Here is a 24,912-nt window from a genome sequence, read left to right as displayed (position 1 = left end):
AATACTCCTCTTATAGAAAAGAGCCTCAGAATTTAGGTGCAACTTTGTTACAGACTTCAAAAGGAGAAAAAGATGCTCCTCTTTAACTCCAGATAAGAAATATACTTGAATTTTCCTAGTAAATGGGGCAGGAAATAGAGAATTGAGGAAAAAGCTGAGGAGAAGTGAAAAAGCTTTTAGAAGAGCTGAAGATAGTTAAAGCCATTTTGGATTTATGTTATGTATGTGTGGGCTTCCCTGGCAGGCTACAGTCCATGGGGTCACAAAGAGTCAGATATGACTGAGTGACTTTCACACTCACACACACACACACACACACACACACACACGTGTGCGCATATGTGTGACCTCCCTGGAGGCTCAGTAGTAAGCCTCAGTAGTAAAGAATCCGCCTGCCAATGTGGCAGACACAGATTTGATCTCTGAGTCGGGAAGATTCCCTGGAGGAGGTCACGGCAACCCACTCTAGTATTCTTGCCTGGAGAATCCCCACAGACAGAGGAGCCTGGCAGGCTACAGACTCCATAGGGTCGCAAAGAGTCAGACATGACTGAGGTGACTTAGCACTTAGGACAGAGAGTATCAGATAGAAAGCTCTTTTTTGGAAGGTATTAAAGGACAGAAGTATCATTGTATAATATTTAAACCAAAGGCAAGGCTCTTGAAATGTTTTCACTGAGTTTCAATGACCCTCTGGAGGCTTGGGTGGGAGGCAAGGGCCACATTATTTAGCTACATTGTAAAATAATTAATAGATGACCTTAAAATGTATTCAATAAGGAAACAAGTTTTAAAATGTCTCCTTGGTTCCATATTCTGTTGTGTCCAATTATACGCTGGTCTTTTATGGTAGGGAGATAACGGCAAAGAAACAGTATAATGAAAGGAGATGCATTTAAGGAAAGAATGAAAGAAATAAGAATGAGAATAAGGTCTCAGTGTAGGCATTTCTTCTACAAATTATTTCCTTTATGCATCTATACCATGTTTTTGCTTCACTTGACTTACTGAACTGCGCTTACCTTCCTCATTAGGCATAAATTCTTTGAAGGCTGAGATTGCAACTTATTTAATATTGATTCCAGTGACTACACAGTGCTTGGCACACTTACTTAATGGATGTTTTTTTTTACAAGGTAGGTTAAGCACTGTTAACTGTTCATTGATCATAGCTCAATTTCTTATTCAGAGGTTCTATTATGAGTGGGATTACTATAACTCAGAGACTAAAATGGTTTATGAACCACTAATTTCTAATAAAAGAAATGACAGTAATGATAATGACTATCATTAATTGCACATTTTTAATAATGAGGCATTATATTATATTCTTTAATACATAGTCTTCTATTTCTGTTCAAGAATTCAATTTTAAATGGAAACTGAGCTTGACGGGTTAAACAATATATTCAAGGTCATAGAACTAATAAACTGTGGAATTAGGGATTTTTATCTAAGTGTATTTAGCTTGAAAACTCGTTTTACACTTTCATAATTTCTTTTGAGCCAATTGAAACTGTGAGAATTGAGGAACTTTTCCATTTACTAGTTAAAAATGGCAGAAGATTGCATGGATGGTTTTCACCTCACTCTGAGGAATAAATATCTTTATAAACTCTTAAAAGAAAAACTAACAATTTTGTTTAGAATTTAAACTTATTTCACAATTTCTTTTTTATTTTTCATAAAATTTCCCATATGAACAAGAAAGCAAACCACGCATCTTATGTATAAATTTCAGAAACACTTGAACTTCTGGAATAAACAAAATTGATAGTCTTTCATTAGCCCATAACATCAAAAGCCAAAAAACTCCAGAACAGAAGTTGCTAATTGAAAATCAAACTTGTATAGCACTATTCCACACATTAAAAATAAGATATTATATTAACAAGCATGTCAAGTTTATTGATAATCCTTAATGGGTCTCCAATGGGAAATTTCACTCATAATTTAAGACTGGGTTCCAATAAGTTAAAAATAAATACACTAATCACAAATTAATGAAGCCAAGGCAAAATGTAAAACACCAGACTCCAATAGCATCAAAATCTACTATTCGGAGAAGCTTTCAACTGCAATAAATATTCTAAACTATGAAACAGCAGAAATATTAGGATCTAGTTGTTCGCACTGGAAAAAATTTACCAAGGCTGCAAAGCACATTGAACACGTTAATAATTTGCAAAAAATCTATTTACATTCAGCTCTTCAAAAGTTCACAGTCTTTCAGAGCCTGAGAGATAATAAATAAGATCCAAAGAAAGGAGAAAAAAATACATTTAAAGGGACATATTTCCTAGAAAAGTCCTTATATGAACAAGAATAAACAAAAGTCATATTCATTCTATAGATATATAAAAATTGCAAGTAAATTTAGCTAATTTGTTAACATGTTGCCTTTTATGAGCAATGCTTCGTAAAAATGAACTCTTTTTGAGAGTCTTATTTTCCATACAAAGTTCCGCAATTATTGCATTAGATACAGTGAGCTTGAAGGTTGCTGGTGAATGAGAATATTCCAAATCTTAAATGTTATTTAGAACAAAAGGAAATATGTTGTTCACCTGAAAATAATCCAACAAATGGTTAGAAATGCAGGGTCTTTCTGTCTTTTTAAAAAAACCATTGATGGCTACAAAGCAGGTCATCTGTGTTAGAAATGCAGTTAAGGAAGGCAATGGAGAAATCCAGAGTGAAACAAAAGAATCACCAACAAATTACCCAACTTGCATGCTTTAAGTTAGCTGATAAGGGTATAGAGCATCTTTAATGTATTCATAGACACCTTGTTATTAAAGTGTCAAACCTCTTTGAGGATTCTTCAGTAATTTTCTATTGCATTTCTATTTCATTCATTAAGCAGTTTCTAAAGCACCCCCAAGATTCCATTTGTGGAGTTGTCAATGAATGAAGCTGGAAGCAACTCAAATTATTTTGATTCACTTAAGAGAGCATAAGCTATCTTTAGAAACAACCTGTAAATGAGAAATCCAGTGTTATGGTCCCTTCACAGTGTGAACACATTAAAATAATTCCCTAGTTCAAGAGAATCATGATTTAAATACATGGTATACGTATCTACCACAGTGTAGGTTTATACTCCCTTTTTGACATATTGATATAAATTCTTGTAAATACATAAAATAATTTGCATTTTTACCTATGATGAGATAAAAGGGAGTATATTTTGTAAGTACATTAAAAAGCATGCTTAAAAAAAAGCATGCTTAAAGGTATTAGCATTGTGCTTTTATGTCCTTATTGAAAATAAATTATAAAATAACTTTTAGTTTAGATTTCCCTTTTAGTAACATAAAGATACTTAAAGCAATTCTAATTTTGTGCATGCTTTTTGTGGTGGTGGTGGTTTAGTCACTAAGTCGTGTCCAACTCTTGCAATCCCATGGACTGTAGCTTGTCAGGCTCCTGTGTCCATGGGATTCTCCAGACAAGAATACTGGAGTGAGTTGCCATTTCCTTCTCCAGGGGATCTTCCCAACCCAGGAATCAAACCTGGGTCTCCTGCCTTGCAGGCAGATGATATACCAACTGAGCTATGAGGGAAGTCATGCTTTTAGTATACATGATTTAATTTATTGATATAATTAACAAGGTACATGTAACATTCTAATTAGAATATTTAATTGAGAAATATTACAGAGTATCTACTATAAAGGACATTGTATATTTTGTGGAAATATGAAAAAGATCATTAAAATCTCTGCCCTTAAAAAAAAAATCTCTGCCCTTGTGAAATGTGTTTTCACATTGCAGAAATGTCTTTAAGATAAAATGTTCCTTGTTCAGTCACTTCAGTTGTGTCCAACTCCTTGTGACCCTATGAACCGTAGCCTGCCAGGCTCCTCTGTCCATGGGATTCTCCAGGCAAGAATACTGGGGTGGTTTGCCATGCCCTCCTCCAGGAAAATGTTCCTTACTATACTGTATTTTTTATGTATTGAAGGGATGGATTAGGTAATTTATATGGATCCCATCCAGTTCACATACTCTATAAATTATGTGAATTAACCATCAGCATAGTAGAAATATCAACCATTTGTTCATTTATCTCTGTGCCATTTGATACTTTAGAAAGTGCATATATTTACATCTAATAATGCAACTGAGATGGACATTGTCGATTTCAACCTTAGATCAATGGCATGTGATCACCTCTATGAGAAGAGCCTTTCTATCTTTCTAAATAATTGCTAATTGTAGAAACATAAAAATCATTCAACACAAAGAAAAAGACCTTTGGAATGACATTAAACATATTTTGCTCTTGCAAACTAGGAAACCACGCATTTGATATTGATATTATACTGTCATTCTATGAAATTCCACCGAGAACTCCTCAGCAAGGTTTGGAATCCATATATACATGCAACCCAAATAGAAAACCTACCCACTCCAGTATTCTTGCCTACAGAATCCCATGGACAGAGGAGCCTGGTGGGCCACAGTCCAGGGGGTCATAAAGAGTTGGACAAGACTTAGCAACTAAACAGAGTCATCAGGTAATTTAATTGTTTAATTTAATTGCTAGTAACCCGATCTTACAATGTTTTCCATATTACTCATTTTTCTTTGTCCCACTTGAGACAGGATCTCATCAAATCCAGACATCTGTCCTCAGGAGAGAATGACATAGGCCAAGGGGGTGGGCAGGGCTTAAAGAGAGAGTGGTTATTACACGGAACTCTCTGTTTCGTTCTTGTTGTTTCGAAGTTAAGAGGCAAGATGATTGGCATTGGGATTCCTTCTCAGGATCACATTTGCTGCCACATTAGTTAATATCAGAGCACTTTAATCCGAAGGATGATACTGTAACTTGATTGAACTAATTTGCTTTTAATTATCAATAGCTGTTTTATTTAAAACCCTCCTACATACAATACTAGGGACCACTGTAAACCTCTCATATAACTCGTATTTTTGTAGTGCTACGAGATTTATTTACATCCCAATAAAGAGAACTGGACATTCACTTGAAAAAAAAAAGAAAAACCTATAGCTCGCTCAGGACATTTCTAATCATGCTGTCTTATTACAGAATGAGATTCACACCACAGCAAAGCAAAGCAGCACCTTTAGTAGCTAATAGTCTCTGACATCTGTATAAGGTATGTGGTGTATAGAATAGCTTGGACATGCCTGTTTTCAGAACAGAATAGCAAGACCAGGTGACATTTGACCCAAGAGTATGTGTTAGGGACAGACTCTCTCCAAGACAGAGCTCATCCCAACTCAGTAAAAGTTTACCATGAGGGAAATGGTTTAGTTAAATTGTTAATTGGGAAATGTGTTGAGAAACTCACTACCTTGCTTTCTGAGCTTCAACACTTGCCAAGTGTATTTAGCTTATCTCTCAAATGAGGAAGAGTCTCAGACTTTGTTTTTCTCAAGCCTCCCCCAACTTCTCAGCTTTTTCAGGTAAGAATTCCTGGCATTTCCCCAAAGGGGACATTTGTGATAGTTTCTGAGTGCCTGGGGAGAAGGGACAGGGATGACTGGATTATCTTTAAAAGGCCTAGAGCTTCATGGCACAGATACTCAAGAAATTTGTACGGAAGGGAGAATATGAGGGAGAAATGGAGAAAGCAAATGATCGGAAAAGAGATTAAAAAAGAAGGAAAGAGAAGGGCCAACTAGGCAGGTATTATTATTGCCTGCTTTGCAGTCCCTGTCCAGCAAGACTGTGCTTTAAAAGCTCTAAGGGCTTTAAAAAGCTGCTCTGCCCTCCGCTATAGCGCCGACCCCAGGAAGGCACAAACAGTCAGGTGTCTTCCTTCAGTCTTCCCGCCCAGCCTTCAGTCCCTCTCTCCGCAGGTGGCTTCATCTGGTGGATTTCCATGAAGGCTGGAAACAACTAGGCATCTTGGATTTGGACTCTGCCTTCTAGGAGCCAGGGGCGAGCTGGCAGCGCCTGCTGTGTGTTGACGCTGCAACTTCCTCACTCTGCTAGGTCCCGGAGCCCGCAGCTGCAGCAGAGCTGAGGGAGGTGAGACGGGTAGGGCAGAAGGGGAGATGCCTGCAGCGTCTCAGAAGGCTGGGTTCCCTGAAAGGTCCTGGGGAACAGAGCAGAGAGGGGTTGGCGATGGGCCTGGACAGTTTTCAAATGGGAGCTGAAGATTCCAATTGGTTTGTCAGTTCTCTCCAAAAACTCGAAGGATTCCAAACGAACTGACTGAGATGCCAGGAAGGCCAGACTAAACAGCTAATGAAGTGGGTATATTAGAAGTGAGGGGCAACAGAAAAACGAGACAAAGACCTTACCAAAATAGAGAGGCAGAGAGGTGCAGTGGTGTAAAAAGGAACCTTCGGGACTCTCTTAAAAGATGTGCTGGGAGCAGGCAATTATTTATTTTAAGACCTCAGCGATGTCACTGAGGATGCTATAAGTGCAGAGAGAAGGGAACATTTTCCCTCAACATTACTCTTTAATTCTTTATTCCATAGACTCGAAGGTAATTGACTTTTCCCTAGCTTCATGGTTCTGGGCCTCAATTTTCTCATCTATAAAACAAGGGGTTTGGACTAGATGCTTTCGAAGGTCTCTGCCCGATGGGATTCTCAATAACTCAGTCTTATGAACCAGGGTATGGGAGAAAACATCTATGAGCTTTCACACCAGGTTTTCCCCTTCTTTCTCCTCCACCCATTTATCAATGCAGTGTTGCAGCTGCACCATTCAGAGAGCTGTTCCAACTTTCACTGATGACAAGGCGTACGGCTCAGTTAGGACAAATGACTGGTCCTTCTGCCCTGGAGTAAAGAAAGGAGGGACCGAGAAGGCAGCATGATTTACACTTTAGGTTTCCAAGGAGAGGATATTCTCGAATTTTCTACTTCAAATTTCCTTAAATAAATTATAGATTCCTTCGAAAGGTTCCAAATAGTTGAACTGACTAAAGGGTCAAGAGTCTAAAATGGCTTGTCCTATTTGGAGTAAAATGTATTTCATTTCATCCTAGAAACTGGATCTGCATTTTCTGTGGAAATTCAGCACACACTGGCCATGCTCTTCTCCTGTCTGCCTGCCTCATGCTATTCTGCCAGCTTGCTTCAGTGCAGCATTTTCTGGGGTTAAACACTGAAGCTTAATGAGCGTGTACTCAAGAGTGGGGTGTTCAATGATGCAGGACACCTCTACACCACCACCCCCCCCCCTCCCCTGCCCCTGGCCGCCTCCACCAAAGACAACAATAGCCAGTTTAAACGGTAGTGAGAAAAAAAAATGTGTCTTCCCAAGAGTTTCATTTTTAATTTTTTCAATGTGAAATTCCTTTAAATTGAAAAAATCAATATGTAGAAATACAGCTCCCTGGGTCCTCTTGTCTCCAACTGAGATGTGACACATAGATAGTATACACTTTTTCTTCTACACCCACTAGCATTTCCACTTCATTTTAATCTCCAAGATATGGACAGGAGGGCAACTCTAGAAAAATGTATTCTCACTCTGGCATCTCCTTGCAGTGCTGAGCACCCACAGAGAGCATCACCATTTCCTGCACCCTCCCCCAGTTCCCCAGACCCCCTGATTTGCACAGGGGGTTTGACCTTGCAAAGACCCTTCTTCAGTATCCGGGCAAGAAACAATCCATTTTAACTCAAAACACAGAACGACCTTTTCTCCTTTAAAGAAACACTACAAAAAGTAAAACATCTGGTTTTATATTTTTTCAACCCTGCATTCTGGAATGCAAATACAGCATGCAAAGGCAGGTAACTAGTTTGGATCTGACAGTCCCCATTCAAAGGCTCTGAGTCTCATACTCTGTTCAAAACAGACCGGGCTGACCAGGTGGTTGAACATATTTCCTTTTTCTGCCCATTCACCATCGTGACGAAAAATCAAAACAGAAAAATTATCTTCTCATTTCTAAACACTAACGGAGAAATGAGCTGATTTTGCGCCTAGCCCCGTGGTTCTAAACATCCCACTTTGGAAACCAATCCTGGTCTCCACACCATCTCGTCCACTCAGTTTTACTTAACAAACACGTCCGCTCCTCTTCCACGGTGAGAAAAATGGTGCACCAGCCCCACGAATGACAGGTTGGTACTTGACTGCAACCGCTCAATAGTTTTATCAGCAACCGGAAAACTTCACAATCGGTCCATTAGCTACTTAAATCTGTGTAAGGAAATCTGCCTATGTATAGACAAACTTAAAAAGCACCTCGGTTTCACCTGTCTAAAATCTAGCCTAAGACAATTCCCCAAACACGCCGCATGTAAACACTCCCCCTTCCCCCACCCCCATTATTCCAAAAGGTCCCCCGTGGACTAACAGTATACGTTTAGATCACCAGCATTAACCAAAGCTATTGTCACACCATGCATTTAGACGTATCTATGCAAAGCCAAGTAGGCGACAATAACCAAAGCATCTCCTAGACAATCGGTTGCACTACACATGCACAAATACAACGAAGATTGTATTTTCCACTTACAGTTATAGCGCTGCTCACGGTCACTTAACGAAAATGATAAAACTCAACAGTTCTCTATAAATAAATGTATGTATATATATATATTTAATTCGGATAAACGGTTAAGCCGTCTCTGGGTATGGTTCTCTCGCGCTCTTTTTTCTTTTTTTTCCAGTGGAGCTCTGGGCTGCTTAAATCCCTCCTGGATCGCGCCTTACAAGCCCAGTCGCCGCCGCAACACGCTCCGGTAGGTCTCTGCTGCAGATTGGAAATCCCATAGAAAACCTAGGGTCCCTGGAGCCGGATGCGCAGGCGCGCGAGCCGCCGCCTCTCCAGGCACCCCCTCCCCTTTCCCCTCCTCCCTCCTCCTCTGGCTCCGCAGCCCAGCTCCGAGGGAGCTGGGGCCGGTGACCAAAAGCAGCCAGGCATTGGCGCATGCTCAGTTGGAGAGGCTCGGAGTTGCCGCGAGTGGATTCCACGTCTCCAGATTTTAGCAGAAACTCGGAAGGAAAGTAGATAGGAAAAGGGAGCCTGGCCAGTGGCACAGCCCTTCACCTGAACTGGCTGAGCGAGTTGGCCTCACCACGCCCCCGCGGTTAACCAGCCAAGTCTGGTGGTGAAGGCTGAGGCCAGAAATGGGACACGTGGAGCCAGCTTCCCGCCACCCTCAGGCCTGGAGGGTCCCCGGCCCACTCTTTGTCAGGCTAGTAAGGTGAAGGAGAACACTGCAGAAACCCCTTGCTCCGAAGGAAGCGTGCCCAGCAAGCTGTGAACTTGTCTCTACAGCTCACTCTGAAGAAAACCCTTATGGTTGGCACTTTGCGTGGGCCAATTCTTCCGAGGGTCTTATACTGAGAGCACTGGGAGCCAGGCATTCTAAAAGCCTTCTTCTCAGGATGGTCGTGGTCCCCAACGGCCTTGGAGAAATTGTGTGTTGAAGGGAGGGGGGGCTGAAGCTCTCCTCCGGTCCTGGGTGACCTTGGGCCAGTCATGCTAATCATCAACCAACATTTACCAATAAGCATCTTCTTTGTGCACTAAATACATTTTATTGAATATTCTCTGGGTGGGGCTGCGGCGGGCAGTGAAGGGGAGGCAATGAGCCTTCATGGGAATCCAGGGTTGAGGGATTGGACTAAGCCACCTTATAAAGCCCCCTTCTGTGTCTTTGAAGGACACGTACATTTGCCAGTCCTCCCCGGATCCTGACTGTCCTAGCCAAAGCCTAGAAGACTTGGCAAGGAGTAGTGCCCAGTAAATGTTTGTTCGCTTCTCTACCAGGAAAGCAAGGTGAAGTCTCAAATGTTCTCAACCCAATCAATTTCCTAAAGTGTGTTGTTTGTACTTTTGCTTGCTGCTGCTGCTAAGTCGCTTCAGTCGTGTCCGACTCTGTGCGACCCCATAGACGGCAGCCCACCAGGTTCCCCGGTCCCTGGGATTCTCCAGGCAAGAGTACTGGAGTGGGTTGCCATTTCCTTCTCCAATGCATGAAAGTGAAAAGTGAAAGTGAGTCGTGTCCGACTCTTCAAGATCCCACGGACTGCAGCCTACCAGGCTCCTCCGTCCATGGGATTTTCCAGGCAAGAATACTGGAGTGGGTTGCCATTGCCTTCTCCGGTACTTTTGCTTATTTAACAATTATTCATTGACCACCTGCCCACTGACTTGAGGCATTTTTCAATGCCTTGGGGGTAAAGACAGCAAACAAAATCCCTCTGAGGTTTTCATTCAGATGGGAGTTTTCAAGAGAGGGAAATGCTGGAGGGGCAGTGAAGATGGGGATTTCCTCAATGGCTCAGTAGTAAAGAACCCATCTGCCATTGCAAAAGAGGAAGGTTTAATCCCTGGGTGGGGAAGATCCCTGGGAAGAGGAAATGGCAACCCATTACAGTACTCTTGCTTGGAAGTTTCCATGGACAGAGAAGCCTGGTGGGCTATACAGTCCATGGGGTAACAAAGATACTGTTTGTTACACAGTGAAGATGGACTTTCTTCTTAAGCAGAGAATTTTACAGCTTGCAAAGTGCCTTCAAACACCTTATCACATCCAGGAAGCTGATTCACTTTGCGGTACAGCAACTTTTTTTTTTTTTTTTTTTTTAACCTGCAGTTAACCTTTCGGTTCTGAGGACACCAAGAGTATCTCTTTGGGCAAAAGAGCTGGAGATAGACAAATCTCCATTGCTAGGAGAGTGCTTACTCCTGACTGCTAGTAGGGGGCGCCCAGCTTGGAAGACCTTGAGACTACTTAAGCAAAGATCAAGTGAAACCCCTCAGGAGCAAGCCTCTGGTTTTGGAAGGCCAGTGGTGGGTGAGGGCCCCATGTGGTGACATCTAAGCCGGCGCCTCAAGCTCAAAGCCAACCTGGCCAGCCCAGAGCTCAGGAACGCGCTCTGCTGGGCCGGATGCCCCGGGCAGGCGGCGCAGAGCAGAGGAGCGCTCCCGGGACTCCCTGGACTAGGCTCGCCGAAGCGCCCTCCCCGCGGGGCTCTTCCGCGCGGCGGCGGAGACCGCGGAAACCCGGAGCGTGGATTGGCGCGGAGCAGGGCGCGCCGCTCCGGCGCGTTGCGGCAGCCGAGCAGGTTGTGGATCTGGCGGGCGCCAGCCCTGCGCTCCGGGGACGCAATGCGCACTGCGCAGCGGGGCTCGCCGGGTCGGATTCTTTCTGCTTCTCCGGATGGGTTGGGGGCAAAAGTCAGATCCAGATGAGTCGCTTTGGTTGGCCAGGGACACAACCTCCAAAAGCTTTCAAAGTGATTCCTCGTCTTGTGTCGGTTTCCCTACTCAAACATTTTACGCTGTGCTCTCTGATTTCTCTCTCGAGAACAGTCTCCGCACTGCAATCTGCATCAACCGAAGGGGTCATGATGCCATTTCTTCGGAGAGATGTACCTATTCATTTCCCCTGGAGGTCTCTTTCGTGGCTGTGTTAGGTTTTAGATGACTTACGGACAACTTGTGTGTAGGGTAAAGTGAACACTGAGACTTTAAACCGTGTTCTCTTGTAGGGGAGATTTGATTTAGAAGCGTGCGCTTTTGTGAAGCTGCTTTGTCTCATTGGGCAAGCAGATTTTGTTCTGTTTGCACTGAGGCGTTGTTTGGCGATATCTTTTTTAATCCTCAGTTATTGTGTACCTTTATCATTTTAGTGTTTGTTGTTAAAATGTTTTGTGTGATGCCTTTTATATATGTAACACTAAGTCACATGTAGTCACATAGGAAAGATGATTCTAAAAACATCGAAGGAATATTATCACTTGAATTACAGAAAGCAATTCCCTTCTATAGGATGGTAGAGTGAACTCTAAAAAAGGGGTGTGGTAAGAACACTAAATTCGGGAGCCCTGTGTTTCCTTCTTTCTTTGGTCATTTACACTTGTGATCACAGAGAGCAGAGATGCGCGGCCCTGGGACAGAGGTACTGGGATGCTGCGCCGTGATGAGCGGAGAATGCCGTCGGCTGTAGCAGTTGCCCCATTACTTGAAGGCAAGTCCCCGACACTGCGGATCGCGGTGTCAGCTTTCACATCCTGGAGGTCTGGGAAGTGCTAAGTCGCTTCAGTCTTGTCGGACTCTTTGCGACCCCATGGACTGGAGCCCGCCAGGCTCCTCTGCCCATGGGGATTCTCTGGGCAAGAATACTGGAGTGGGTTGCCATGCCCTCCTCCAGGGGATATTCCCGACCTAGGGATCGAGCCCCCATCTCTGAAGTCTCCTGCATTAGCAGGAGTGTTCTTTACCACTAGCGCCACCTGGGAAGCCCGGAGGTTTGGGCGGGGCGGGGGGGCTGTGTAAATAGGGGCTGGGGGAAGGGAGGGAGGAAGGTACTTTAAGGAGAGAATTGTTTGTTTGTTTTTTTCTGGAGGACCTGGTAGAACGCTCACTTGCCTGGAACCCCCTGAGAAGCCATTTTTCCCTTCCTCAGTTGCAAATAGCATTCTTTTCTGAAGTAACTTTACTTTTGCCTCTCTCCTTCCGAGATTCAAACAAAATAAACAAAACTAAGAACGATGTTCAGGTGTACATAACTGATTTAATACTTGGTAAATTGATTTAATATTTCCATCCACTTTATTTGTGACATAGACAAACTGAAAACTGAGAATGGCAGTAAAAGTGCAAATTGCCAGTGATATAACAGATCTCAGCTCATGGTAATATTATTTATCGGACATGCTCTGTATAAAATATATGAGCCAAGAAGGGCGGAACTGAAGGCATGGGCGCATTTAGGAAATTGGAAGAAAAAGTGTTCAGAAGATGACATTAGAAAATGAAAAGAGGCAGGAATTGGAAAAATGAATTTATACTCATTTAAATTCATAAAGAATAGTGATAGTAATTTTTTTTTTTTTTGGTATGGTGAAGTGTCTTTATTTAAAAAACCTAAGGGTATTAATCCTTACAGAGGGAAGATATTATGTAAAATAATTATGTTTAGGAAATGGCAATCCACCCCAGTATTCTTGCTTGGAAAATCCAATGGATAGAGGAACCTGGCAGGCTACATACAGTCCATGGGGTTGCACAGTTGGGCACGACTGAGCAACTGAGCACACACACATCCTGATTTTTTAATAGTATTTTAAAAAATATATGATAGACCAACAAAATAACTTCCCTAAAGAAAAACAGAAAGCTATCACCTACAATAAAACTGTACAGTAGTTTTTCTGATACATAAAGTGTTTCACTCTTTACGTCTATACTCCTTCTACATGCTTTTTCCCCCCCTAAAATTGGTGGAAAAATATAAGATTACTCCCTGAAGGAATAATTCCCATGCAATTAGAGGGAGTGTTCTATGCCTTCCTATATAGAAGACGAATTAAAAGCCCTACTTTTTTAATGGACTCAGTTGGTCATTTCACCCATCCCAGTACTGATTTGTCTCTGTAATCCATGATCGAATCTAAATTCAGAAAGATCATTCTTTGCTGTGTCACCAATTCCCCTTAAAATTTGAACAATCTGCAATGAAAATTTAAGTCCCTGCTATGTGAATTATTGTCAATGTTTTGAGTTTCCAGAAGTTTCTTGGAGTGTTAGAACTAGTTTTAGCAAGTGCAGGTGATCTTCAGCCTTAAGAATATAAAATGCTTTATTCCATTCTTTTCCATTCATTCCATGTATTCTACATTTGGGCCTAACCTGTGGATTCATAGTGGTGCACTTAAGCTGGAAAAATTGACTGTTTTTAGTGACAACACAAAAGCAATGATGATAGCAGAATTAGACTATATATGACTTATATTCCTTTTCTTTAGTGGCTTTTTAGGTAGTCCTGTTTGCTAGGCTGTACACTTTTTCAGTTGTGTGACTAGCCACTACAAATATTATTGTGGATTAATGTTCTGGAACTTTTGTACTTTGGATACCATCTGATCCTGAAAGATCTTCAAAAGCACTTCTTACCTGAAGCAGATCTTAATGATTTGTTTTTCCCTTCAATCTTTATTTTCCTTACTATAGTTCCTTTGAATTTTTTACTTGAACACAACAAAGAAACCTAAGGGAAAAATAAATATAATGAATTCTGCATCCCTTCTGAGACAACCACCAGAAGCAAACCCACATTCTTTACCAAAGGATTTTCACAGTGAAGTTTACATTTTTACCTACTGTCTGAAGGAGGAAAGAAACAGTTGGCACTCTCAGTTTTTTGTGTTCTTATCATATTCCCCCTTTAAAGTTCATGGTACCATCCTGAGAAGGTTTAAGAAGAGAAAGAGTGACCAATGATGACCGTTTTTTTCAGAATGTAGATTTAGCACTTGTACCATAGTCTCTAGGTGAGTGGATTGTTTTGATTGTTTAGAAGAAAGAAAATGCTTGAGTAACCCATGATTGTGTTCAGTAATGCATGCAGGCTGAATTTCTTTTGATCTCATTCATCATTCGTTTATCAAACACCTATTGAGCACCTACTTTGTGTCAGGCAGTGTGCTCAGCACTTTATATGCAACACTGTATTTAGTAACAAAGCTATTTACCTGTGAGATAGGTGCTATTAAAACCTATTTTCAAATCCTAAAAGATGATGCTGTGAACGTGCTACACTCAATATGCCAACAAATTTGGAAAACTCAGCAGTGGCCACAGGACTGGAAAAAGTCAGTTTTCATTTCAATCCCAAAGAAAGGCAATGCCAAAGAATGCTCGAACTACTGCACAATTGCACTCATCTAACACGCTATCAATGTAATGCTCAAAATTCTCCAAGCCAGGCTTCAATAGTACATAAACCATGAAGTTCTAGATACTCAAGCTGGATTTAGAAAAGGCAGAGGAAACAGAGATCAAATTGCCAACATCCGCTGGATCACCAAAAAGCAAGAGAGTTCCAGAAAAACATCTATTTCTACTTTATTGACTATGCCAAAGCCTTTGACTGTGTGGATCACAACAAACTGTGGAAAATTCTTCAAGAGATGGGAATATCAGACCACCTGACCTGCCTCCTGAGAAATCTGTATGCAAGTCAAGAAGCAGCGGTTAGAACTGGACATGAGAAAAAAAAAAAAAAAAGAACTGGACATGGAACAACCAACTGGTTCCAAACTGGGAATGGAGTATGTCAAGGATATATATTGTCACCCTGCTTATATGACTTGTATTCAGAGTACATCATGAGAAATGCTGGACTGGATGAAGCACAAGCTGGAATCAAGATTGCTGGGAGAAATATCAATAACCTCAGATATGCAGATGACACCACGCTTATGGCAAAAAATGAAGAATTAAAAAAAAGCCTCTTGAAAGTGAAAGAGAGTGAAAAAGTTGGCTTAAAACTCCACATTCAGAAAACTAAGATCATGGCATCTTTGTCCCATCACTTCATGGCAAATAGATGGGAAAACAATGGAAACAGTGAGAGACTTTATTTTTTTGGGCTTCAAAATCACTGCAGATAGTGACTTCAGCCATGAAATTAAAAGACCCTTGCTTCTTGGAAGAAAAGTTATGACCAACCTAGACAGCATATTAAAAAGTAGAGACATTATTTTACCAACAAAGGTCTGTCTAGTCAAGGCTATGGTTTTTCTAGCAGTCATGTATGGATGTGAGAGTTGAACTATAAAGAAAGCTGAACACCGAGGAATTGATGCTTTTGAACTATGGTGTTGAAGAAGACTCCTGAGAGTCCCTTGGACTGCAAGGAGATCCAATCAGTCCATCCTAAAGGAGATCAGTCCTGGGTGTTCATTGGAAGGACTGATGCTAAAGCTGAAACTCAACTGTATTGACTCAAACTCAAAGTATTGACTTTGGCCACCTCATGCGAAGAACTGACTCACTGGAAAAGATCCTGTTTCTGGGAAAGATTGAAGGTGGGAGGAGAAGAAGACAGAGGATGAGATGGTTGGATGGCATCACTGACTCAGTGAACATGAGTTTGAGGAAACTCTGGGTGTTGGTGATGGACAGGGAGGCCTGGCGTGCTTCAGTCCATGGGGTCACAAAGAGTTGGACATAACTGAGCAACTGAAGTGAACTGAACTGAAAACCCATTTTACAGATGAGGAGGAAACTGAGGCAACACATGTGTTAGTAGCATCTCCAGATACCTTCTTCAGTTGGCCTTCATTCTTCTTTATTCTTTACCCCATTCCAAATAATATTATGATTCTCCCTCTATAAATTACTATATTTTTATCCACCTAATATTCCTTTGCAAGATAAATATAGTAAATATTGTGATCATCTTATTTCTCTTCAATAATCTCCAGTTTCCTCCTGAGGAAATGTCAAATCCTAAGTCATGTATTCAGAATCTTCCACTACGTGGCAACCTTAATCACAGAGCATCTGGGTTTTTTCAGAGGGGTAAGCAGGAGGCAGGAAGGAAACAGGTTTAGATAAAGACTGCCTTTCCCAGCATTACTACCTTTTTTCTACAGCCTGAGGAAGAGAAACAGAAGGCTCCTCCATTTTTTTGCAGCCCTTACTGTATTTCTTCCTTAAGTTCATTTTACCATACTAAATAGGAAGTGTTCAAAAACAGAAAGAAGAACAACTGATGGTCTTAAACCCAGACAATACTCTCTAGTTCATCATTTATGATTGCCTACAGAACACCTTCATATGAATTTCTTACAGATACTTCAGGTTCAACATGTACAAAACACTTACCTCTCTGGCCCCTCACTACCTCCACCAACCTCCCTATGCCCCTACCACTTTGAAGGTACCTTCTATCAGCCCAGTCCTATAAGGGGTAGCACCTTCAGCTCCCCCATCTTTCTCATTCCCCGTCAATTCATCACTTAAGTCCTAAAAGTTCCATGTTTTGAAAGTCTCTCAAACTTATTCCTCACTGACACTGTATTAGTTAATCCTTTTATCATCCTTTTTGGACCCTTTCATCATCCAAGCATCATATATTTCCTTCTCATAACTATTGAAAAAAACTCAAATAAAATCACATCACTGTTTTGAATAAAACCATTAAGTGGTTTCTCATTTTATATAGTAAAAAGAAAAGGGCACAGCATACAAACCCCTTTATTTTCTAGCTCTTGCATACCCCTTCAGCCTCACCTCCTGCTACATCTTTTCAGGCTTCTCTGTTCTGTCATACTGTGGAGCAGTACTTGTTTGTACTTTTGCATTTACTCCTTCTCTCTTCTTGAGAAACTCTTCTTTCTTTTGCCTGAAAGATTTCTGTTAATCTGTGAAAGAATAAAATTTTGTGTCTAAGCCACCCAATCTGTTGTATCGTGTTACAGCAGTCCTAGGAAATTAATATAGAGGATGAAAGTGAAAGTGAAGTCGCTCAGTCATGTCCGACTCTTTTCGACCCCATGGAATGTAGCCTACCAGGTTCCTCCATCCATGGGATTCTCCAGGCAAGAATACTGGAGTGGGTTGCCATTTCCTTCTCCAGGGGACCTTCCCAACCCGGTGATCAAACCCGGGTCTCCTGCACTGTAGGCAGACGCTTTACTGTCTGAGTCTCAATATAGAGGATAACTACATTAAGCAGATAGGTCTACAGTAAGAATATTCTGGCATTGAGATGATAGAAAGATAAAATTTTCTTTTCTACAAGTAGACATTTCTCTTTCCCCCTCTTTCTTATATGAAAATCACTGGATTTTGAACTAAGAGATTTTGATTCAAGAGCCATCTTTGCTACTTATTAGATATGGTATTGGGAAAATCAGCTAAGTTTCCCTCATGACTTGATTTACTCATTTAAAAAAGTAGAACTCTATAGTTCAAAAATTCAAGATATTGGGCATCTACAAAATTCCAGATAGTAAGCTAACAGTGCTAATTTACATCTAAGATAATATTGAGCCAATTTCTTCCAATTGTAAAGCAAATTAAATTCATGGTTTTGAGTTCATTTAAAATAATTTCCTTAGAGGAAATCGAAACTGTAATCAAAAATCTTCCAGCAAACAAAAGCCCAGGACCAGATGGCTTCACAGCTGAATTCTACCAAAAATTTAGAGAAGAGCTAACACCTACCTTACTCAAACTCTTCTAGAAAATTGCAGAAGAAGGTAAACTTCCAAACTCATTCTATGAGGCCACCATCACCCTAATTCCAAAACCAGACAAAGATGCCACAAAAAAAGAAAACTACAGGCCAATATCACTGATGAACATAGATGCAAAAATCCTTAACAAAATTCTAGCAAACAGAATCCAACAACATATTAAAAAAATCATACACCACGACCAAGTGGGCTTTATCCCAGGAATGCAAGGATTCTTCAATATCCGCAAATCAATCAATGTAATACACCACATTAACAAATTGAAAGATAAAAACCATATGATTATCTCAATAGATGCAGAGAAAGCCTTTGACAAAATTCAACACTCATTTATGATTAAAACTCTCCAAAAAGCAGGAATAGAAGGAACATACCTCAACATAATAAAAGCTATATATGACAAACCCACAGCAAGCATCACCCTCAATGGTGAAAAATTGAAAGCATTTCCCCTGAAATCAGGAACAAGACAAGGGTGCCCACTGTCACCACTACTGTTCAACATAGTGTTGGAAGTTTTGGCCACAGCAATCAGAGCAGAAAAAGAAGTAAAAGGAATCCAGATAGGAAAAGAAGAAGTGAAACTCTCGCTGTTTGCAGATGACATGATCCTCTATATAGAAAACCCTAAAGACTCTACCAGAAAATTACTAGAACTAATCAATGAATATAGTAAAGTTGCAGGATATAAAATTAACACACAGAAATCCCTTGCATTCCTATATACTAACAATGAAAAAACAGAAAGAGAAATTAAGGAAACAATACCATTCACCATTGCAACAAAAAGAATAAAATACTTAGGAGTATATCTACCTAAAGAAACAAAAGACCTATACATAGAAAACTATAAAACACTGATGAAAGAAATCAAAGAGGACACAAACAGATGGAGAAACATACCGTGTTCATGGATTGGAAGAATCAATATTGTCAAAATGGCTATTCTACCCAAAGCAATCTATAGATTCAATGCAATCCCTATCAAGCTACCAACGGTATTTTTCACAGAACTAGACCAAAGAATTTCACAATTTGTATGGAAATACAAAAAACCTCGAATAGCCAAAGTAATCTTGAGAAAGAAGAATGGAACTGGAGGAATCAACCTGCCTGACTTCAGACTCTACTACAAAGCCACAGTCATCAAGACAGTGTGGTACTGGCACAAAGACAGAAATATAGACCAATGGAACAGAATAGAAAGCCCAGAGATAAATCCACGAACCTATGGACACCTTATCTTTGACAAAGGAGGCAAGGATATACAATGGAAAAAAGACAACCTCTTTAACAAGTGGTGCTGGGAAAACTGGTCAACCACTTGCAAAAGAATGAAACTAGAACACTTTCTAACACCATACACAAAAATAAACTCAAAATGGATTAAAGATCTAAATGTAAGACCAGAAACTATAAAACTCCTAGAGGAGAACATAGGCAAAACACTCTCCGACATAAATCACAGCAAGATCCTCTATGACCCACCTCCCAGAATATTGGAAATAAAAGCAAAACTAAACAAATGGGATCTAATGAAACTCAAAAGCTTTTGCACTACAAAAGAAACTATAAGTAAGGTGAAAAGACAGCCGTCAGATTGGGAGAAAATAGTAGCAAATGAAGAAACAGACAAAGGATTAATCTCAAAAATATACAAGCAACTCCTGCAGCTCAATTCCAGAAAAATAAATGACCCAATCAAAAAGTGGGCCAAAGAACTAAACAGACATTTCTCCAAAGAAGACATACAGATGGCTAACAAACACATGAAAAGGTGCTCAACATCACTCATTATCAGAGAAATGCAAATCAAAACCACAATGAGGTACCATTACACGCCAGTCAGGATGGCTGCTATCCAAAAGTCTACAAGCAATAAATGCTGGAGAGGGTGTGGAGAAAAGGGAACCCTCTTACACTGTTGGTGGGAATGCAAACTAGTACAGCCACTATGGAAAACAGTGTGGAGATTCCTTAAAAAACTGGAAATAGAACTGCCATATGACCCAGCAATACCACTTCTGGGCATACACACTGAGGAAACCAGATCCGAAAGAGACACATGCACCCCAATGTTCATCGCAGCACTGTTTATAATAGCCAGGACATGGAAGCAACCTAGATGCCCATCAGCAGATGAATGGATAAGGAAGCTGTGGTACATATACACCATGGAATTTTACTCAGCCGTCAAAAAGAATTCATTTGAACCAGTCCTAATGAGATGGATGAAACTGGAGCCCCTTATACAGAGTGAAGTAAGCCAGAAAGATAAAGAACATTACAGCATACTAACACATATATATGGAATTTAGAAAGATGGTAATGATAACCCTATATGCAAAACAGAAAAAGAGACACAGAAATACAGAACAGACTTTTGAACTTTGTGGGAGAAGGTGAGGGTGGGATGTTTCAAAAGAACAGCATGTATACTATCTATGGTGAAACAGATCACCAGCCCAGGTGGGATGCATGAGACAAGTGCTCCGGCCTGGTGCACTGGGAAGACCCAGAGGAATCGGGTGGAGAGGGAGATGGGAGGGGGGATCGGGATGGGGAATAAGTGTGGGTCTATGGCTGATTCATGTCAATGTATGACAAAACCCACTGAAATGTTGTGAAGTAATTAGCCTCCAACTAATAAAAAAATTAAAAAAAAAATAAAATAAAATAAAATAATTTCCTTAGAGAACTTGCATGCTGTTGCTTGTGAAAATTGGATTGGGACAGTGATCACAGCACCCCTACTAGATGTAATACAAGTGGGTTTAAGATTTCTTGGGCTAGTTTAGATGTTCTAATAAAATTAAGTATTAATAATACTGTAGTGTTAAACATTTTGAGCTTAGACTTACATAAATAACACTTTACCAGTATAATATCTTTTTAAAAAGACTATTTTTAGAGCAAAATTCATTGACCTTTTTGGTTCCGGTAGTATAGATTATAATATAGTTTTGGAAGCTCAAGCATGTTGATTTTGGATTGAATAAAAAATAAGACTAAATAGCAGACTAATTATATTGCTTATTTAATATATTATAGACCTTTGACTTTCCTGAAGGATATGTTCTAAAGCCTTCCTGATTCCCTATTATATGAATATCACTCTAGGATAAAATTGCTTTGTTGGTCAAGTAAGCTATATTGCTTATTTATAGAATATTAAGTGAAATAATGAATTAAATAAGAACAACACAGCTATATTTAGATGCAGACATTAGGTGGTCATTTGATCAGATTTAATACCAATTTAGTTATCAGTTACAACTACCAGCTTCCTAGTTGTATAAGATTTATATTTGAGTTTTAGCAAATGACATATTACTGTCGTTATAACCTTCAGGGTCATTCATAAATAGATACAGTCTAGAGATTAAATCTATAAAGACCACATTCTATTAAAATCCTGCTACCTGGAAACATTAAAATGTTCATACATCATTGTACTACTTGAAAAATAAGTGATTGAGGCTTGAGATCATGGCCATTTTGAAAGTAATTTGAATTCAATGGATGAGGGTCAGGTTTGAAAAAGCTAAAATTTACTCTTCGATTTTAATAAATTCAGCGTGCATTTTTACAATAGACCTTCCCAAATACTTCTAAATAGATTGAAGCTCTTTCTCCCTAGAAGTTAATAAATCTATTAATCTTAGAGAATGAACCATTAATGATACTATTTATGCTTGTACTCTTTCTGTCCTAAAAGCTGTGCAAACAATTTGTTACTTGGGCCAGGAGGAAAGAATACAGTAACCCAGCTCTATTTATGTCTTTGGGAAGCTACCAGTGTCCATCTGAGCAGTCCTGTATCTCTCCAGCAGATGTTAATATAACTTGAAGGGTCACCTTGAAACAAATTAAGAAAGCCTTATTCAGGAACATTAAGGCAGTTAAGACAAAATGTCCTTGTTGCTATTAGGTGAGTATGCTTTCTTCTTATTTCTCTGGATATTTCTTTCCTCCTTCTCCCATAGAAAGGATCACATTCTTCCTTGGTGATGCATTTTATTAAAAAACAGTGTGAATGAGTGGAAATATGACAAAGATGAATCTCTTCAAATTTATGACCAAGCATTTTTCCTTCAGAGAGAAGAAAATTGTCCTCTTTGGTAGTTATGGTGATGCTCTGCTGTGAGGTGAATCAGAGCTGGGGCAAGTAACAGGTTGTGGTAGTAATTTCTGATCAGATCCTAGATCTGGAATTAGAATAGAATACAGTTTTCCATCAGGTCACAAAAAGTCAGACATGACTTAGTGAATGAACAACAACAGTTGTCTTGGTGTCTACAGGGGACTAGTTCTAGGACCCCATTGCTATTGAAATTTATGGATGCTCAAGTCTCTTATATAAAATAGCTTATATATAACTTATGCATATCTTCCCGTATACTTTAAATTGTCTCTAGATTACTTTTATTACTGAATGTAATGTAAATACTGTGCAAATACTTGTAAATACAATGTAAATGCTGTGTGAAATTAAAAGGGTTAGTCGCTCAGTCATGTCTGACTCTTTGTGACCTCATGGACTATAGCTCTCCAGGCTCCTCTGTTCATGGAGTTCTTCAGGAAGAGTACTGGAGTGGGTTGCCATTCCCACCTCCAGGGGATCTTGGTAAATAGTTGTAAACCTAAGTGCTATGTAAGTAGTTGCCTGTTCAGCTTTTTGGAATTCTCTGGAATTTCTGCTCCAATATTCTCAATCCTTGGTTGGTTGAAGCCGTACACATGGAACCAGTAGATACCAAGGGCCCACCATAGCATCTTTTAAATGAGCCTGAGCAGGGCAAGATCTTCTCAAACAAATATTTCCCGACTCACCAATTTGTGCCCCAAGTGAGGAATTTTAGGATGGATTGGCAAGTTTCTACCAAAGAATCAGAGTACAGGGCATGCTTTGAATAGCAGTAACATTTCCTACTTATTCTTCAAGGTCTTATTCAAGTATTGTGATGACTTCCCTGATTGTCTATTCCAAACTGATAGTTCTTTCTTTTCAGTTTCTATTGGACATAAGATGCTTGGAACAATCAATGAAATATCACCAAGACACATAGTTTTCCTTTTAGATTTTAATATCCAACTGTATTTTAAAGCTCCTTAGTACAGAATCTGTGTCTTATATTTCTACTTTAATTCACTCAAACTGCCAAGTTCTTGCTTCATAGTAGAGCTTAGTAATTATTTGGTGGATTAATTTCCTGTCTCTTTAGTATTCATTTTCAGTGTGTTGTTTTACTGTAGATTTTACTACTTAGAAGATTTAAAATTCAGTTTAGAATTCTGATAATTGGAAAGATTATTTTTACAACTTATTAATGATTCTGTTTCATAATTGGTATTGTAAGTATGATACATAATTTCCTGTTTATAGAACTCTAAACAATGAAAAGCAGTTGTTTTTATACTGATTTTAAAGAGAAAACATCTCCCATCAGGTGATTATATTTATTATTCTATATAGGTTTGTACCATGCGTAGTGAGATATATTATAGAGGAGTTTAAACAAGAAGTGATTTAATGCTTGAATTAATTTCCATGATGCCATGTGATTGAATTTATGAAAAAAAGAGGACTCTATATTTGACAAATGGGAGTTTCTAGATTTATTTGACTGGGCAACAGTGTTTGCAATTGGCATTAGACACTAGAACCAAACCATCTTTTGGCAACCAGTGTAATCATTTGTAAGCCAAGAAAATTTTTATATTCTTCTTTATGTTGACATCTCTTCCTCCCCTCCCCCTTCCTTTCTCTTCTCCTTGCTACTGACAAATGAAGGTTGTGCTAGATTATTTTTCCCCACTAAGTGTTCCTTGGACCTAATCATGGCTTTTCAAGGCCTTTGTAAAAGTTTAAATGGTTTTTCCTTTTAGAGTTTCTAAGGGAAACATCATGCATCTCAATGTTTTGTGGGTGATTGTCTATATGTAGGTAACACTTTTTGATCTAAGACAAATAGACTGCCAGTTATTTCTCCAGCAAAGATGGGTTTATTCAAGTTCTGCAGAGAATTACAGTCGAGGTCTGCAGCCGTGGCAAGCCACATGCAAGTGCTTGCACAAGCAAGGGAAGGAGAACTTTTTTTACAGAGGGGGAAAGTTGGGAGGACTACAGTAAGAAGAGCCCATCGCTTTTCATTGGCCAATTTGTTGCCAGGAAAGAAGAGGAGTCTTCCTTCTTCCTGTTGGGTTCTACTATTGCTTTACGGTGTAAGAATTCCCACTTCTGATCTCTTAACTCTATTTAAATATTTTGTGGTTCCTGACAAAGTTTGACCTTGTATCAATACTTCAAAGATGGATAATTATAGTTTGAGATAATTAGTTGATAAATAAAATCCAATAGAAAAGGTTTTTTTCTTCAGTGGCCTGCATAAGTTAAAATATTGCCTTTTTGAAAAAATTATTTTATCAGAGAGGAGTTTGGAGAGTAAAAGTGGAAAAGATGATGCAGCTATTACACTACTGTGCAAGCAGAAGGCTATTCAACAGTGAGACACATATATAAGTCTGTACTTTTCAGAAGAGGATGGCATCTAATACAGCGTTGAGCACAGGCATTCATGTCTGCTAAGTCGCTTCAGTCATGTCTGACTCTGTGAGACTCTATGGACTGTAGCCCACCAGGCTCCTCTGTCCATGGGGTTCTCCAGGCAAGAATACTGGAGTGGGTTGCCATGCCCTCCTCCAGGGGTATCTTCCTGACCCAGGGATTGAACCTGTGTCTCTTATGTCTCCTGCATTGACAGGTGGGTTCTTTACCACTAGTGTCACCTGGGAAGCCCATTGAGTACATATCGTGTACTAAATATTGTTTGAATTGAAATGAGGGTTTTTTTTTTTTTTTGGTGTTTTCGTCCAGCAGAGATATTATAAGCAAAAAACAAAGAAAACCTCTATGCCTTTTTATGTAGTATTATTGAAGATTAAATTACTACAAAACA

General features: G+C 39.9%; 1 protein-coding gene across 1 annotated transcript in view; it reads right to left on the bottom strand.

Moving 5' to 3' along the window:
- The window catches only part of VSNL1 (visinin like 1), a 116,042-nt gene extending 107,242 nt beyond the window's left edge, over positions 1–8,800 (bottom strand). Inside the window, exon 1 of the mRNA XM_043917757.1 lies at positions 8,466–8,800. The gene's annotated coding sequence lies outside the window, so the exon portion shown is untranslated. The remainder of the gene's footprint in view (positions 1–8,465) is intronic.
- Positions 8,801–24,912: the final 16,112 nt, after the last annotated feature.

The sequence above is a fragment of the Cervus elaphus genome, chromosome 11 (genome assembly GCF_910594005.1).
Source record: "Cervus elaphus chromosome 11, mCerEla1.1, whole genome shotgun sequence".
Lineage (NCBI taxonomy): Eukaryota > Metazoa > Chordata > Mammalia > Artiodactyla > Cervidae > Cervus > Cervus elaphus.
The sequence above is the reverse complement of the archived record's forward strand: the minus strand, read 5'-3'. Positions and strand labels throughout refer to the sequence as shown.